The sequence below is a fragment of the Salmo salar genome, chromosome ssa03 (genome assembly GCF_905237065.1).
Source record: "Salmo salar chromosome ssa03, Ssal_v3.1, whole genome shotgun sequence".
In the NCBI taxonomy this organism is placed as follows: domain Eukaryota; kingdom Metazoa; phylum Chordata; class Actinopteri; order Salmoniformes; family Salmonidae; genus Salmo; species Salmo salar.
The window spans coordinates 25,943,038-25,960,036 of NC_059444.1; the positions used below are offsets into that span (position 1 = coordinate 25,943,038).

At 41.4% G+C, this 16,999-nt stretch overlaps 1 long non-coding RNA gene across 2 annotated transcripts; it reads right to left on the bottom strand.

Moving 5' to 3' along the window:
• Positions 1-1,525: 1,525 nt before the first annotated feature.
• LOC106599348 (uncharacterized) lies at positions 1,526-15,362 on the bottom strand. 2 transcript variants are annotated; one of them, XR_001327419.2, is made up of 7 exons: positions 15,136-15,362; positions 14,707-14,809; positions 11,953-12,103; positions 11,511-11,631; positions 4,909-5,020; positions 4,644-4,799; positions 1,526-2,980 (listed from the first exon to the last, which is right to left on the bottom strand). It is a non-coding gene; the product is annotated as an uncharacterized lncRNA (long non-coding RNA). The 2 variants fall into 2 exon arrangements; XR_006769098.1 differs by lacking the exons at positions 4,909-5,020; positions 15,136-15,362 and having other exon boundaries at positions 1,527-2,980; positions 14,707-14,913.
• Positions 15,363-16,999: the final 1,637 nt, after the last annotated feature.

The window sequence follows — 16,999 nt, forward strand, 5'->3', positions numbered from 1 at the left end:
TCTGATGAGTCCAAATGTGAGAATTTTGGTTCCAACCGCCGTGTCTTTGTGATACCCAGTGTAGGTGAACGGATGCTCTCCGCATGTGTGGTTCCCACTGTGAAGCATGGAGGGGGTGTGATGGTGTTGGGGTGCTTTGCTGGTGACACTGTCTGTGATTTACTTAGAATTCAAGGCACACCTAACCAGCATGGCTACCACAGCATTCTGCAGCGATACGCCATCCCATCTGGTTTGCGCTTAGTGGGACTATCATTTGTTTTTCAACAGAAGAATGACACAACACACCACCAGGCTGTGTAAGGGCTATTTGACCAAGAATGAGAGTGATGGAGTACTGCATCAGATGACCTGGCCTCCACAATCACCCAACCTCAACCCAATTGAGATGGTTTGGGATGAGTTGGACCATAGAGTGAAAGAAAAGCAGCAATCAAGTGCTCAGCATTTGTGGTAACTCCTTCAAGACTGTTTGGAAAAGCATTCTAGGTGAAGCTGGTTAAGAGAATGCCAAGAGTGTGCAAAGCTGTCATCAAGGCAAACTGTGGCTACTTTGAAGTTTTGATGTCATCAATATTCTTCTACGATGTAGAAAATAGTGAAAATAAAGAAACCCTGGAATGAGTAGGTGTGTCCAAACTTTTGAGTGGTACTGTATATCCTCCTGAGACCCAGGCAGCACATGTTAACTGTCCTGTTGCATAACAATCACATTTTGGAACAGCGAGTGCATTCTGTCGGTTTTCAATGACATCTATTGTTAAAATAAAGGTTTCAGAAAATACAAGCAGGCATCACATTACTAGAAGACAAACAGCTCACTCAGTCAAGCCTGATTGTGTTGCGTGCTTTCATATAATATAAACAAAAGCCTGAAAAGGTAGTGGAATGGGGTAATGTCTTAGTGTGGAGAGGGAAGAATGCAATACAGTACAGGACCTTGTATGCAGTACAAATCACATTATTGTGGGATCACCTCCTCTAACATGCTGACCTTACCGCTCGCTCACGTGCGCATGTTGATTTTGTCCACCCACACCAGACGTGATCAGGACACGCAGGCTGAAATATCAAAACTGAACCAATGATATTACATTGGGGGCGGGATGATGTTGTTAGCGCCTTTTCTTGCCTGAATTATTTTCTGATTCTTCTGATTTCACAGCAATTGAGGAGTGGTAAGATGGGTAAGTACATGATTGCATATTGTACAATAGTGATATTATTGCCAGGATAGGAGTATAATTTAATAAATGCAAATTGTAGTTTCACACATCTCGGCACTCTCCTATCACAGCCTCCCATATGCCTATGGTATACATGATGACAGGCTGAGTACTTTAATTAGCCAGTCTCTTTCACCTTACAACCAAACCACTCTGGTATGCGATATAAGCAATGCATTTACTGAATAAAAGCTCATGAAATAAGAAACTGTAATATTATACTCATCCAAACAAGTACAAAATAAAAAATACTATGTATGCTTTCATAACAGCATGGATTAACAGATGCCACCTGCTAAGATAGAAGTTGGTCGCCTTTGTATTATTGAAACGCAGACAGGGAAGGCAGTTATGGGTGCATCCCATAAAAGGGGGCATGGGCAATACTACCACCTTGTCCAGGAGCTGCTCTTGGACCATGCCTGACATCACTGATACATCCGGATGAGTGCAGAAGAGATGGAGTCTTTTGTTGGCCCAGACCTCACCAAGCCGACGACCAACTACAGGACCCCAATAGAGCCAAAGCAAAAACTAGCTGTCACTCTAAGGTAAGTTATTGGAAAAGGGTGTATTGTGTAAGAAGGTGCATGGAGAAGAGCAGTATACTATAGTGTAAAAAAACTCCAGCACACTGGTGATCATGATGCTCCACAGATGTAGGCCTATGTTCCATTACATTTAGGGAGCAGCAAGATCACCAGGTGCTATAGTGTCTTTTCATTATACTCGAGGTAAGTAAGACACACTGTTCTTTGTTTAGCATTTTACTTATAACTATTCAAGGTGACATTAACAGTCACAACAAGGCATGGTGCACCTGTTGTAGGTGAGATGAACAGCCACAGCAAGGCATGTAAACAAAAAATGGCATATCCTTCCCAATTACAATATTCACTGAATAGCAAAAAATGATTAAAAAAATGTTAAATACAAGGTGCAATGCAAATATAACTGCAACAACAAAGAAGTGCAAATAGTGCATACATAAACCTTTCCCTTTTTAAAACTCTAAAACAGAACATGGGATGTGTCTTTTTAGGAGGGGATTATCAATGTGACTGGGATTCTTGGACCCAGCTCTCTTAAGAAAATGTACTGAAGCTGTCATCCCAGCTATGTGTTGGAGACCTAAGTTCTGGTGAGTATTGATCACTGGGCTCATCGTACATGATTGGCTGCAGTCCACCTTTTCCGTGCGGAGTACTTGCAGGCCGTGGTGGTGGCAGTGGTGTTGCCTGCTGGTCATCCTAGTTATGTGTTAGATAGATCCTGGTGAGTAGGAGTATTGATGCCTGGGCTGGCCGTACATCATAGGCTGCAGTCCAACTCTTCCATGCAGAGCATCAAAGAGCCATTGTGGTGGTGGAAGTGGTGGCAGAGGTGTTGCATGCTGGTCATCCTAGTTTACAATCAATGATAGTAGTTGCATTTTCAGAGTGCCCTTGTTTCTTCCTGACACAAGGCTGTGCACAAATACCTCATCCACATCATCTGAGGTAGCAGCAGAAGGGATTGGCTTCCTGACAAATGCAAGCAGCTCTTCATCCACATCTTGATGGTTGACCTTCTGTTTTCTTTTTCTTGGATGCCAGTCTTGAGCCGTGTCTGTAGTGGTTGGTCTTGACTGATGTTCAGGCATCTGAAGCACAGGGTCATGGCTCGGGGAACCCACGTTGTCCTCAGTGTCATCCATCTCCACAGGTTGTGGCTGAGGCGAATCAGCATTTTCAAGGCTGAGGTTGCCTCTTGAGCTGAAAATAGTTCAACATCACTAATTCAGAAATGGGATACCAGCTGAAATGAACCAATCAAGTAGAGACTACAATAATACAAGACCTTGAGATTCAGAATTCTGTGCAATCAATTCAAATGTACACTGCTCAAAAAAATAAAGGGAACACTTAAACAACACAATGTAACTCCAAGTCAATCACACTTCTGTGAAATCAAACTGTTCACTTAGGAAGCAACACTGATTGACAAATTTCACATGCTGTTGTGCAAATGGAATAGACAACAGGTGGAAATTATAGGCAATTAGCAAGACACCCCCAATAAAGGAGTGGTTCTGCAGGTGGTGACCACAGACCACTTCTCAGTTCCTATGCTTCCTGGCTGATGTTTTGGTCACTTTTGAATGCTGGCGGTGCTTTCACTCTAGTGGTAGCATGAGACGGAGTCTACAACCCACACAAGTGGCTCAGGTAGTGCAGCTCATCCAGGATGGCACATCAATGCGAGATGTGGCAAGAAGGTTTGCTGTGTCTGTCAGCGTAGTGTCCAGAGCATGGAGGCGCTACCAGGAGACAGGCCAGTACATCAGGAGACGTGGAGGAGGCCGTAGGAGGGCAACAACCCAGCAGCAGGACCGCTACCTCCGCCTTTGTGCAAGGAGGAGCAGGAGGAGCACTGCCAGAGCCCTGCAAAATGACCTCCAGCAGGCCACAAATGTGCATGTGTCTGCTCAAACGGTCAGAAACAGACTCCATGAGGGTGGTATGAGGGCCCGACGTCCACAGGTGGGGGTTGTGCTTACAGCCCAACACCGTGCAGGACGTTTGGCATTTGCCAGAGAACACCAAGATTGGCAAATTCGCCACTGGCGCCCTGTGCTCTTCACAGATGAAAGCAAGTTCACACTGAGCACGTGACAGAGTCTGGAGACGCCGTGGAGAACGTTCTGCTGCCTGCAACATCCTCCAGCATGACCGGTTTGGAGGTGGGTCAGTCATGGTGTGGGATGGCATTTATTTGGGGGGCCTCCATGTGTTCACCAGAGGTAGCCTGACTGCCATTAGGTACCGAGATGAGATCCTCAGACCCCTTGTGAGACCATATGCTGGTGCGGTTGGCCCTGGGTTCCTCCTAATGCAAGACAATGCTAGACCTCATGTGGCTGGAGTGTGTCAGCAGTTCCTGCAAGAGGAAGGCATTGATGCTATGGACTGGCCTGAATCCAATTGACCACATCTGGGACATCATGTCTCGCTCCATCCACCAACGCCACGTTGCACCACAGACTGTCCAGGAGTTGGCGGATGCTTTAGTCCAGGTCTGGGAGACCATCCGCCACCTCATCAGGAGCAAGCCCAGGCGTTGTAGGGAGGTCATACAGGCACGTGGAGGCCACAGACACTACTGAGCCTCATTTTGACTTGTTTTATGGACATTACATCAAAGTTGGATCAGCCTGTAGTGTGGTTTTCCACTTTAATTTTGAGTATGACTCCAAATCCAGACCTCCATGGGTTGATAAATTGGATTTCCATTGATTATTTTTGTGATTTTGTTGTCAGCACATTCAACTATGTAAAGAAAAAAGTATTTAATAAGATTATTTCATTCATTCAGATCTAGGATGTGTTATTTTTAGTGTTCCCTTTATTTTTTTGAGCAGTGTATATTATAACTTACCTTGTTGGCTGGATGTAAGGTATCAAGAATGATATAATATATGTATTTCCATTCTTTCTGATTGGTTCCCCCAGAACCGCTGGGTTGGGCCTTCTGTAGGTGCCTTAAAAAAAGTGTCACGGAGGGACTTCCATCTGGTTTTGCAAAATTCTATATCTGTGAAGAATAAAATATAATTGATTGTTAACCAATAACAAGACATTTATTTTGTCATTACAGGTACTTGGCATCTGGAGACTTTATTTGCAGTCTGACCTTGACCTACCGTCTTGGATTCGAGACAGTATTGCAGTGCATTATGTAGACCTGTGAGGCCATAGAGAGGAGGACCATAGCGACCCATCTGCCACGACCCACTGACGAAACCTGGAGACAAACTTCTCAAGAGTGTAATGAAAAATGGGACTTTCCCAATTGTTTGGGATTGGTTGATGGAAAATATTATGATCACCAAACCACCAAACTCAGGAAGACGGTTTTTTTTTTTATTATAAAGGAACCTTCTCCGTGGTGCTACTCGCCCTTGTGGATGCTAAATACCACTTCACAGCTATTGAGGTGGGGGATTTTGGGAGAAACAGAGACGGCAGAGTAAATAAAAAAATTAAAAAAACATCCTCTCACTGTCAACTGCGTTTTATTTACAGCAAAATTAACATGTACAAATATTTGTATTTACATAAGATTCAACAACTGAGACAAAAACTGAACAAATTCCACAGACATGTGACTAACAGAAATGGAATAATGTGTCCCTGAACAAAGGGGGGGTGGGTGGGGAGGGGGTCAGAATCAAAAGTAACAGTCAGTATCTGGTGTGGCCACCAGCTGCATTAAGTACTGCAGTGCATCTCCTCATGGACTGCACCAGATTTGCCAGTTCTTGCTGTGAGATGTTACCCCACTCTTCCACCAAGGCACCTGCAAGTTCCCAGACATTTCTGGGGGAATGGCCCTGGCCCTCACCCTCCGATCAAACAGGTCCCAGACGTGCTCAATGGGATATGACTATTTTACAGCATTTTAAATACAAGACTCTCGTTAATCTAACCACACTGTCCGATTTCAAAAAGGCTTTACAGCGAAAGCAAAACATTAGATTATGTCAGCAGAGTACTCAGCCAGAAATAATCAGACACCCATTTTTCAAGCTAGCATATAATGTCACAAAAACCCAGAAGACAGCTAAATGCAGCACTAACCTTTGATCTTCATCAGATGACAACCCTAGGACATTATGTTATACAATACATGCATGTTTTGTTCAATCAAGTTCATATTTATATCAAAAACCAGCTTTTTACATTAGCATGTGACGTTCAGAACTAGCAAACTTCCAGGGAATTTACTAACAATTTACTAAATTACTCACGATAAACGTTCACAAAAAGCATAACAATTATTTTAAGAATTATAGATACAGAACTCCTCTATGCACTCGATATGTCCGATTTTAAAATAGCTTTTTGGTGAAAGCACATTTTCCAATATTCTAAGTACATAGAACAGCCATCACGGGCTAGCTATTTAGACACCCGGCAAGTTTAGCCTTCACCAAAATCAGATTTACTATAAGAAAAATGTTATTACCTTTCCTGTTCTTCGTCAGAATGCACTCCCAGGACTTCTACTTCAATAACAAATGTTGGTTTGGTCCCAAATAATCCATCGTTATATCCAAATAGCGGCGTTTTGTTCGTGCGTTCTAGACACTATCCGAAATGGTAAATCAGGGTCGCGCGCATGACGCATTTCGTGACAAAAAAATTCTAAATATTCCATTACCGTACTTCGAAGCATGTCAACCGCTGTTTAAAATCAATTTTTATGCAATTTATCTCGTAAAAAAAGTGATAATATTCCGACCGGGAATCGGCTTTTCGGTAAATAGAGGGAAAAAGAGAAAGACGGGGGCGGCCAGTGCACGCCCCTAAGCCCTTTGTCCTCTGATAGACCACTTAGCAAAAGCGCTCGTGTGTTTCAGCCAGGGCTTTGAATTACGTCATTCAGCTTTTTCCCGGGCTCTGAGCGCCCATGGAAGCCGTAGGAAGTGTCACGTAAGAGCAGAGATCCTTTGTAATGGATAGAGATGACAAAGAAGGCCAAGAAATGGTCAGACAGGTTACTTTCAGTACAGAATCTTCTCAGGTTTTGGCCTGCCAAATGAGTTCTGTTATACTCACAGACACCATTCAAACAGTTTTAGAAACTTGAGTGTTTTCTATCCAAAGCTAATAATTATATGCATATTCTAGTTTCTGGGCAGGAGTAATAATCAGATTAAAATCGGGTACGTTTTTTTATCCAGCCGTGAAAATACTGCCCCCTAGCCATAACAGGTTAAACACGCATGGGAAACAGTGGTTAAACCCTTTACAATGAAGGTCTGTGAAGTTATTTGGATTTTTACAAATTATCTTTGACAGATAGGGTCCTGAAAAAGGGACGTTTCTTTTTTTGCTGAGTTTAAATGCCAACTCCCCACTTGGAAGGGCAATGGCATCAAAAACCCTGCAGATGCCCTTCTGCCTGTGGGTGAAGATTTGGGAAAGATACCATACACAATGGTGGAGGACGCTGCCTTCCCGCTAAAGCCCTACCTGATGAAAACATAAGCCGGGCACAACATCAGCTACAAGAAATAAATCTTTCTCAACACACACTGTGTTGTGAAATCTGTGAATGTATTGTAATGTTTTAAAATTGTATAAATTGCCTTAATTTTGCTGGACCCCAGGAAGAGTAGCTGCTGCCTTGTGATGTGATGTGGCTACAGCAGAGTGGGGCAGGGATGAGGCAAGGTATGAGAAGCATAGCCATCCAGGCCAACAGAGTAGGTCAGGAGGCAGTCTAAAGTATTTCACATCTGTGGCAGGCAGAATTGGGTTTCCAGGACAGAATGGTTGTGGCTGTGGCTGTGTGTGTGTGTGGTTAAAAAAAATCCTTCTACCTGATTTACAACATGGGACAGTAAGCTCAACTTTGACAACATCTTCATTTGTTTTGTGTATTCATTGTACAATTCCACCCCTTTTTCAACAATGAACCAAAAAAAATGGAAATACTAGTAATTTTCTCACGACTGTTGGCTTCAGAGGATTTCTGTAAAGACAAAGCACTACAGCACACATGCCATTCACAGTCAGCTAGCTAGTTTGTTTTATAACGAGGGATGAACATTGGGTTGTTATACTTTACATGAAATGTGCATGGTCTTTGCAATCGCTCCCTAGATCGCATCTTTTTTTAGTTGGATCCATGTAGAATTTTGAAGACGCATCATATGAAAGTGAGTACTTCTCTACTGCCACGATACATCTCTCCTCATCCATCTTTCAAGCACCCATGTTGACTTTTGTTTACAGGAAGTACGGGAAGTATGTTCATTGTGAGAACCAATGAACTGATGGGAGGCGGGACTTCTAGACTTGATATGGCGGTTGGCAACCAACTTTAAGGTGCATTACCGCCACCAACTGGACTGGAGTGTGGACCTCAGTTCACGCTCCTAAAAACCAATGAGTAGATGGGAGAGGCGGGAGTTTCTGTGCGTCAAGCATCACAAATAGAAAACCAAGTTCTATATTAGCGCCTGGCTACGCAGACGCTCGTTGACACGCGTGAGCAGTGTGGGTGCAATGACTGAATAACATGTGTACATTTATTTTGCAACGCGCACACACGTGACGTCAGCGGTGTTGTCAGCATGTAAGAGTATGAATTAGTCTGTTTTGAGAAGGTTTGAGACCAACATAGCTACTGTAGTAGGTCAAAGCTGTGTGCTGGAAAACCTTGGAAGAGCATTGGTGAAGTATGCATTGTGGTTCTTTTTTGTATGCAGTTCTGCATTCCTTTCTTTTTTTTGTCTTCAGACCAATGCCTACTTGTCACTGAAAACATTGTTTTTTGTTTTTAATAAGACTATTATGTAAGTATACTTTTAGCATGGAAATAAACGTAAAATAAAATGCATAACGTTATAATAGTAGAAAAACATTTCTGAACATGACACTCTGTACATTTAATGTATTTTGAGTTGTCTTTTTAAAATTATTATCTAGGGTTACTCTCACTATCAGTGTAGGTCTACATTGCACATGTTTTCTGTTAAAAGTGAGGCCCACACTGTACACATTAGGTGAAAATTAAACCTATAAAAACCCTTCCAGCAAAAATACATTCACCGAGTTTGACAGAGTGATGTCATTACTCCGATCTTACACAGCACTCACAGACTGGATGGATTGTTTAAGTTTGATGAAAAAGCTTTTAAACCATTGTTTTACTTGCTACAGGGATTATAGAATCTAGTTGATCACAGAGATATGGTTTCAGAGTTCCCTGTTACCCCATTCCCGTTGTTTCCATTTGGGCTTCACAGTAGATTTTCCCACCAGCCACCATCATTAATAATCACCTAGTATCCTATGAGTAATTACACAAGTACTTTGTCACTTACCCTAATCCCGCTGGGCACAGCACTGCCTAAACACAACCCTTTTATGGGATAGCCTTAAAGGCCAGACATGAGTTTGGTGCCAGGAAATGGTATTGCACATGGGTGTGGATTAACTCTAAAAACATACTGTAATCCCCCCAATTTTATATTTCTCTCCACACTATGAGGAAATGGTTGATGGTTTTGAGGAACAGAATTGTGAGTCTTCTAAATAAAACATTGTATGTCTGAAGTCATCAGCTGACTAGGACTGAAAAAATAATAGAACTGGATGTGTTTTAGTTCTAAGCGAAAGTATTTCCGAGCATAAGTCTCCAATATACAGTTCCAGTCAAAAGTTTAGACACACCTACCAATTGCAGGGTTTTGTCATTTTTACTATTTTCTACATTGTAGAAAAATATTGAAGACATCAAAACTATGAAATAACACATGGAATCACGTAGGAACTAAAAAATAATTAAACAAGTCAAAATATATTTCATATTTGAGATTCTTCAAAGTAGCCACCATTTGCCTTGATGAGGGCTTTGCACATTCTTTGTATTTTCTCAACCAGCTTCATGAGTTAGTCACCTGGTTTGCATTTCAATTAACAGTTGTGCATTGTGAAAAGTTAATTTGTGGAATTTCTTTCCTTCTTAAGGTGTTTGAGCCAATCAGTTGTCATGTGACAAGGTAGGGGTGGTATACAGAAGATTGCCCTATTTGGTAAAAGACCAAGTCCATATTATGGCAAGAACAGCTCAAATAAGCAAATAGAAATGACAGTCCATCATTACTTTAAAACATGAAGGTCAGTCAATCCAAAGAAATTCAACAACTTTGCAAGTTTCTTCAAGTGCAGTCGCAAATACCATCAAGCGCTATGATGAAACTGGCTCTCATGAGGACCGTCACAGGAAAGGAAGACCCAGATAAATGTTTCACAGAGTTCAAGTAACAGACACATCTCAACATCAACTGTTCAGTGGAGACTACGTGAATCAGGCCTTCATGGTCTAATTTCTGCCAAGAAACCACTACTAAAGGACACCAATAAGAAGAAGAGACTTGCTTGGGCCAAGAAACACGAGCAATGGACATTAGTCCGGTGGAAATCTCTCCTTTGGTGTAATGAGTCCAAATTTGCGATTTTTTGGTTCCAACCGCCGTGTCTTTGTGAGACTCAGAGTAGGTAAGCAGATGATCTCCACATGTGTGTTTCCCACTGTGAAGCATGGAGGAGGAGGTGTGATGTGTAGGGGTGCTTTGCTGGTGACACTGTGATTTATTTAGAATTCAAGGCACACTTAACCAGCATGGCTACCACAGCATTCTGCAGCTATATGCTATCCCATCTGGTTTGTGCTTAGTGGGAATATCATTTGTTTTTCAATTACCCAATACACCTCCAGGTTGTGTAAGGGCTATTTGACCAAGAAGGAGAGTGATGGAGTGCTGCATCAGATGACCTGGCCTCCACAGTCACCCGACCTCAACCCAAATGAGATGGTTTGGAATGAGTTGGACCGCAGAGTGATGGAAAAGAAGCCAACAAGTGCTCAGTATATGTGGGAAATCTTTCAAGACTATTGGAAAAGCGTTCCAGGTGAAGCTGGTTGAGCGAATGCCAAGAGTGTGTAAAGCTGTCATCAAATATATTTTCATTTATTTAACACTTTTTTAGTTACTACATGATTCCATAAGGGTTATTTCATAGTTCTGATGTCTTCACTATTTTTCTACAATGTAGAAAATAGTAAAAAATAAAGAAAAAACCTTGAATGAGTAGGTGTGTCCAAACTTTTGACTGGTACTGTAGGTCTTGAGAACATATTGACTCATACTGTTTTTACTTTTGGCTACACGGCAGAGGTATTATGGTAGAACTTTTCTGACATAATGTGATGCTCAGATATTGAGTAATGACAAAAAAAACATGCAAGCCAAACCAAGCATTTGCTAGAATACAATTCATCTAAGATATTGTTCACATTTCCATCATCATGTGAAACATACATCTTGCCGTTTCAATCTTCCCCTATCAAGGTATAAATCACCCGGGACAGTCATGTTCAAATGAAATATGGTGTCTGAGGGTTGTCAGAGGGACCAGGGGTTTGTGCCAGTCCTAATCACCCTCTGAGGGATGGAATAGATGACGCTGTCATCCATATCGAGACAACCTGTCAAATGTCACCCTTTAACACAGAGACACACCTACACTGCGCTGCACTCAGTTTACATCAGTACATTCTTAGTAACACACTGCATTTCCTTAGTATAGAACTGTATAGAAACTCAAGACTTCAAGTACTGTGTTCACACAACACTGTACCAGAAAAAGTGAGTGATGAGTATGACTGTCCGCCCCACCACCAATACAGCGGCGGCATTATCTTCAATCTCCAGCAATTTCTCCCTACCTCCAGCGAGCTGTGTGCCTGCCCTGGTAGTCTTATCTTCATCTTGACCTCGCCTTTCCCTGAACCAAGCGGTGTGCTCATCAAGCCTCCACACTTTATTTCCCAGAAGTTGTGCTGTTACCTGGCGGAGAAGTGAAACCGTTTTCAGTTATCTGAAATGCCACCATGTGGGCAGTGTACACCGGGGTCACCGTTGGTTACACCCTGATGCCTGGAACGAAGCGGCGCTGCGGTGGTACTAAAATCCTGTTCCTAAGGATACATTCAGGCTGAGAGGAAAGAAGGCAAATAACACACAGGCTTTAACTGTGTAACACGTGCTAACATGACGAGGGACGGGGCAATGTCAAGGCCGAGACACAACAAGACAAAAGATTGCTTTAAAAGTAATATAGCTATAATTAAGATGATAATTTGAGAAAATTAAAAACAACACACTCACAGTAAAGGACCAGTGCTCTTCAGCGCAAGGTTGACCGTTTGGTCTTTTTGATGTTGTTGGGCAGACAGTCACATAACTGTCACCTGGGGAGGGGAAACACATTGCAAATGGCATTGGCTTCATGGTCTTCCTTTCCTGTTGCACCCAAGTCCTGTTGATGGACAAGGTTACATTTAATTTGGTTATATTCATGACTGAGAATAAAACATGATGACTGAAAACAGCATATTAAACAGTGGGTCTTTATGCTGCAATATTCTACTAGTGTCATATTTTAGGCATTTACGGGTAATTTACATTTCCTTTATGAAACTTGAATCTTTTACATCAGAATTCAGAAGACAGAAAAATGGTTTGGCTAGTATACAGATGACTCGTGTGTGCTTCCAAAAGCATACACAAGCTTAGGGACAAGTCATAACCTCAATAAGCAAGTGGTGGTCACACGCATGAGATATCAACAGCCGGATGTTGAACCTTATTTTCTTATTCCAATGTCCTCGTCTAGTCTTTGTTCTGTCCATTCTCATCATCTTGGAATGTGAAAATTCTCCTAGAGATCCATCTGGGAAGTGAATGAGAAAATCCAGGGGAGCTGGAGCCTTGGGCATTGAGGCGCAATAATGCATTTGATTTATATTGCTCTTATGACAGCAGATTTATAGCAGGGGCCACTTTATAAGTGCCTGCCACTGGCAATAAGTATTGAGTAGTACAGAAAATAGGGAGTATTTGATTTATTCATTAGAAATGTATTATGTTGGATGCGGGTGAATATTTCACCCTATCACTAACATCTGATTTCATAAAACAATAACAAGAAACATATCTAAAGATGTGGTTTGAGATGAGTTATACCACATCATTTAACATTAAAATATATTATGGAAACATAAGATAAATATTGAAAATGTGAACACTATTTTCCTTCATGCACATTTATGCTCATGAATATAGAGCAAATATATAATGAGAATGCACGCCATCAAATATCTCACAAATTATTAATTACTGCAAACATAAGGACTTATGTAAGGTAATGAGGTGAATATAGAATGAGAAACAGTGACAGGATATTTGATATGATGAGGGCCACAGGACAACAGCTTGCCATGGCGACATGGGAGGCCAGGAAACCAACCCTCTAGAGACTTTCTCTCTCTGCTGAGAGGAAAGAGGGGGAAGAGGGGGAGAGGGAAGGTGTGTGATGCAAATGTGTTGAGACCGGCAGCAGGTCTCTCAGTTACAGCAGATAGCCAGCTGGTTTGAAGAAATGGACAGGCCTCTGGGGTTGGATTTCAACAGGTAGACTGACAGAGATAGGAGAGGATGGAAATGTAAAGGATTCACAATGCCTGTGACTAATCCCAGGTGGAGCCATATTGCTTACGATAGATGGTTGATTTAGTAGCTTAACCCACTCATGGCACAGCAGCCTCCCATCTGGTGTTAATAGGAATGCTTTTAAATTAGCTCTAAAATAGTTTGTAACCTCTAACAAAATTACTATGACTCAGAAGAACACAACTCTATAATGAACACCTCTGACCTGGCTATCACCAAAATAGCATACCCGAAATGTATTTCACCCCAGATTTCTGTTCTAATTAAATAAACAGTTTTCATGTGTTTTGATTTCGGGCCTTATCTCTGAAGACCAGCTGTGAGGTGAGCACTTATCTATACTCCCCACATCTCACGGGGAAGATAAGTGATGTATGTTTCACTCCTGCATGTATTCAGATGTGGGATGGACCAGACAGCATGAATAACCAAGCAGTTTCCTGACACATTGTTATTGCCAAGAGGGTGGAACAGCGAGGTACATGTTATCACCTTTCTGACTCCACATTGGACTCCCCCTGATACCCCCACAGAGTATTTCACTATCTCCCCTCTTTATCTCTCCTTATTCCCCCCCACCACCCCACGCCTCTCTTTCTCTTTCTCTTTCAACAGTTTGTAGACCTTTTTCACTTGCGGCACTGCCCAAAGGCACCACTATTTTACTATCTCAATTTTGGTGATGGGACAACAACAAAACGCTCTGTCTGTTCTAATTCCAAGGAACAAGATGCATGATATGGAAGAAAACATCCCAATCCAAACAGAAAAACCAAAGCCAGAGTATTACAGACCAGCGTCATGACAGCTCCACTGACTGACTGACTGGATACACAAACTTGTAAGATGGAACCGATGGTGACACGCTATGAAACATTTACTTGAGTGGAATGGTCTGGAAAATAATGTGACACTGTGTCCAGCTGTTGCCACTGCCATGGCGACATGGGAGGCTCCAGGACCAGGGTCTTGTGTGACTGCTCCCTCTCCTGTATGATAACTAATTAGATAGATAGTTTAAAACGCAATACACACATGTGGATAATGCATTTAAAGTCATCGAGGATGACACAAACAAGTTTGACAACTATTATCTATTGAGGTCCTCTTAAATGTATGTCTCAAAAAAATGGACAAACATAACATAGTAGGCCCTAGGTTACACAGTATACCTAACCTACTAGGCATATTTGGGTTACAGATATAATAATAATAATAACTACATTTGAACTTGTATAGAGCTTTTCAAAGAATCTCAAAGTGCATAAAAAGTTTTAAATGATGGAGATTGAAAGTCTCTGTCGTTTTGTAATGAAGTCCAGGAAGTTTAAGCTGGAAAGTCAGTGTAAGTTCAGTGGAGGGGGCATCGATGGGACAGCCAAGCAGAATAGACAGTTTGAAAAAACATACCAGGAGCTCTTCAACAGCGCACCTGCTTCTCTGAATGGTCAGTCACTCCATCGGAGCCGCTTCTCTGGTACTTTCCCTCCATTGCCAGGAATATAGCATCCACCTGGGTGATGACATGGCTGTTGTAAAGAGTGTGAAAAGCCAACACATCTTAGCAGTTGTTAGGAGCATTCCCTGAATAGTCCTGAACTTCCTCTGCTACCTCTGGACACAGCATGCAGTCCTTGGTGTAATACTTCCAAACAGATTATTTGAATCCAAACAGCTAGCTATCAAGCCAAAATATTTTCCACTTTTCATCATGATCCTGCAACTCTGAGTCAAGACCAAAGGATATAGTGATCAAACCCTAGAGCAGCCTAACCCCACCCAAAACTGCCAAAAAGATTAATGAAAAAATAATAACAATGATGTACAATATTTACAGACCCAGATATGTATAACCATCAAAGAGAGAGAAAGTGGCCAATACCCAGGGCACCCAATACTCCAGGGCCTGATTGGTATCACAGCTTTGCCCCAGCTCCAGCTAACACACCTGACTCCAATAATCACCTAATCATGATCTTCAGTTTAGAATGACATTTGATTAATCAGCTATGTTTGCTAGGGATGGAGAAAATGTGCGACACCAATCAAACCCTTGAGGACTGGAGTTGCCCACCCCTGGTCTAGAGCAATGGAGATGTAATTACACTGTAAAGAATTATTCTGGAGTGAACTGGGTGGGGACGGACTGTAACTGTGCTGTTGGCAACAATTATTATTATTCGTTTTTGCTGACATTCGTAAAATCATCAGTTATTCTGCGCTCTGGCACACTCAAACGAGTGCTCTGAAGAAGATTATGGCATAGGGTTTCACACAAGTGTGTTAATGTAATGTAGACGCAGGGAGTCAGATAACAAGTGCAGTGTGAGTTTAATGATAACAAACAGGGAACTAATACAAACCACAACAATCGTCTAACAAGGAAACATAAACAATACTACCTGATGACTGACAGAACAGAGTGCTAGATAAACGGTAAGTAATCAAGGTAGTAATGAAGTCCAGGTGTGACTGATGATGGGGTGCAGGTGTGCGTAATAATGGTTGCGAGGTGCGCATAATGATGGGTTGCCAGGACCGGTGGTTAGTACACGGGCGACGTCGACTGCCGGAGCGGGAATAAACGTGATAGTTAAAATCCATTTAATCAGTTTTATTTCGAAATTATTCAGAAAATAATACTTAAAATCTGAGTTTAGTTGTCTTATTTTAATATATAAAATATGGGGGGATGGTGTTGCACATGTCACCATTAATATCCTCACTGAGGAGATTTGATGTAAAGATCTTCTTTTAAACTCACCTGCACATTAATTTGATTTATTTCTTTGTTGTTCCTTTACCGTACAATCCAGTATGTACAATTGTACTGAATATTATTTGAATAATGCAAGATTTGAAATCCAAGCAGTCTTTAAAATGAGATTCAGGAGCAAAAGGTTTTCAATAGTTGGTTTTAATTCATTAAATAACACTAGAATATAACATTTAATTACAATTACTTGACTAATTCATTTCTGTGTAACATAGATGTGGCAACTTTACTGTCCTGCTAATGTGCCTGGACATTATAGGCAAAACTGACGAGAAAAACAGCATAACTGATCCAAATGGTTGCCCAATTATGCAGGCTATATGGAGTTATTTTGAAATTAACATACAGTGCCTTTGGAAACTATTCAAACTCTTTGACTTTTTCCACATTTTGTTACATTACAGCATTATTCTAAAATGAATTAAATAAAAAATATCCTCAGCAATCTACACACAATACCAAATAATGAATTATTAATTAATATTCGGACCCCTTTTTAAATATTATTTTTTATCTTTAAGGGGGAAGATATATTGTAGCTTCCATCATTTAAATTGTCTGCATCACTTCCAATCCACTGTAATTGTTTTTGCAAATATATATAGCCTTCCCCGTAGCTCAGTTGGTAGAGCATGGTGTTTGCAACGCCAGGGTTGTGGGTTCGATTCCCACGGGGGGCCAAGTACGAAGAAGAAGAAAAAAAATAATAATAATTGTATGAAAATGAAATGTATGCATTCACTACTGTAAGTCGCTCTGGATAAGAGCGTCTGCTAAATGACTAAAATGTAAAATGTAAAAATATATACATACACATATAAATGCATACAGTTGAAGTCGGAAGTTTAAATACACTTAGGTTTGACTCATTAAAACTCGTTTTTATACCACTCTACAAATTCCTTGTTAAAAAACTTTAGTTTTGGC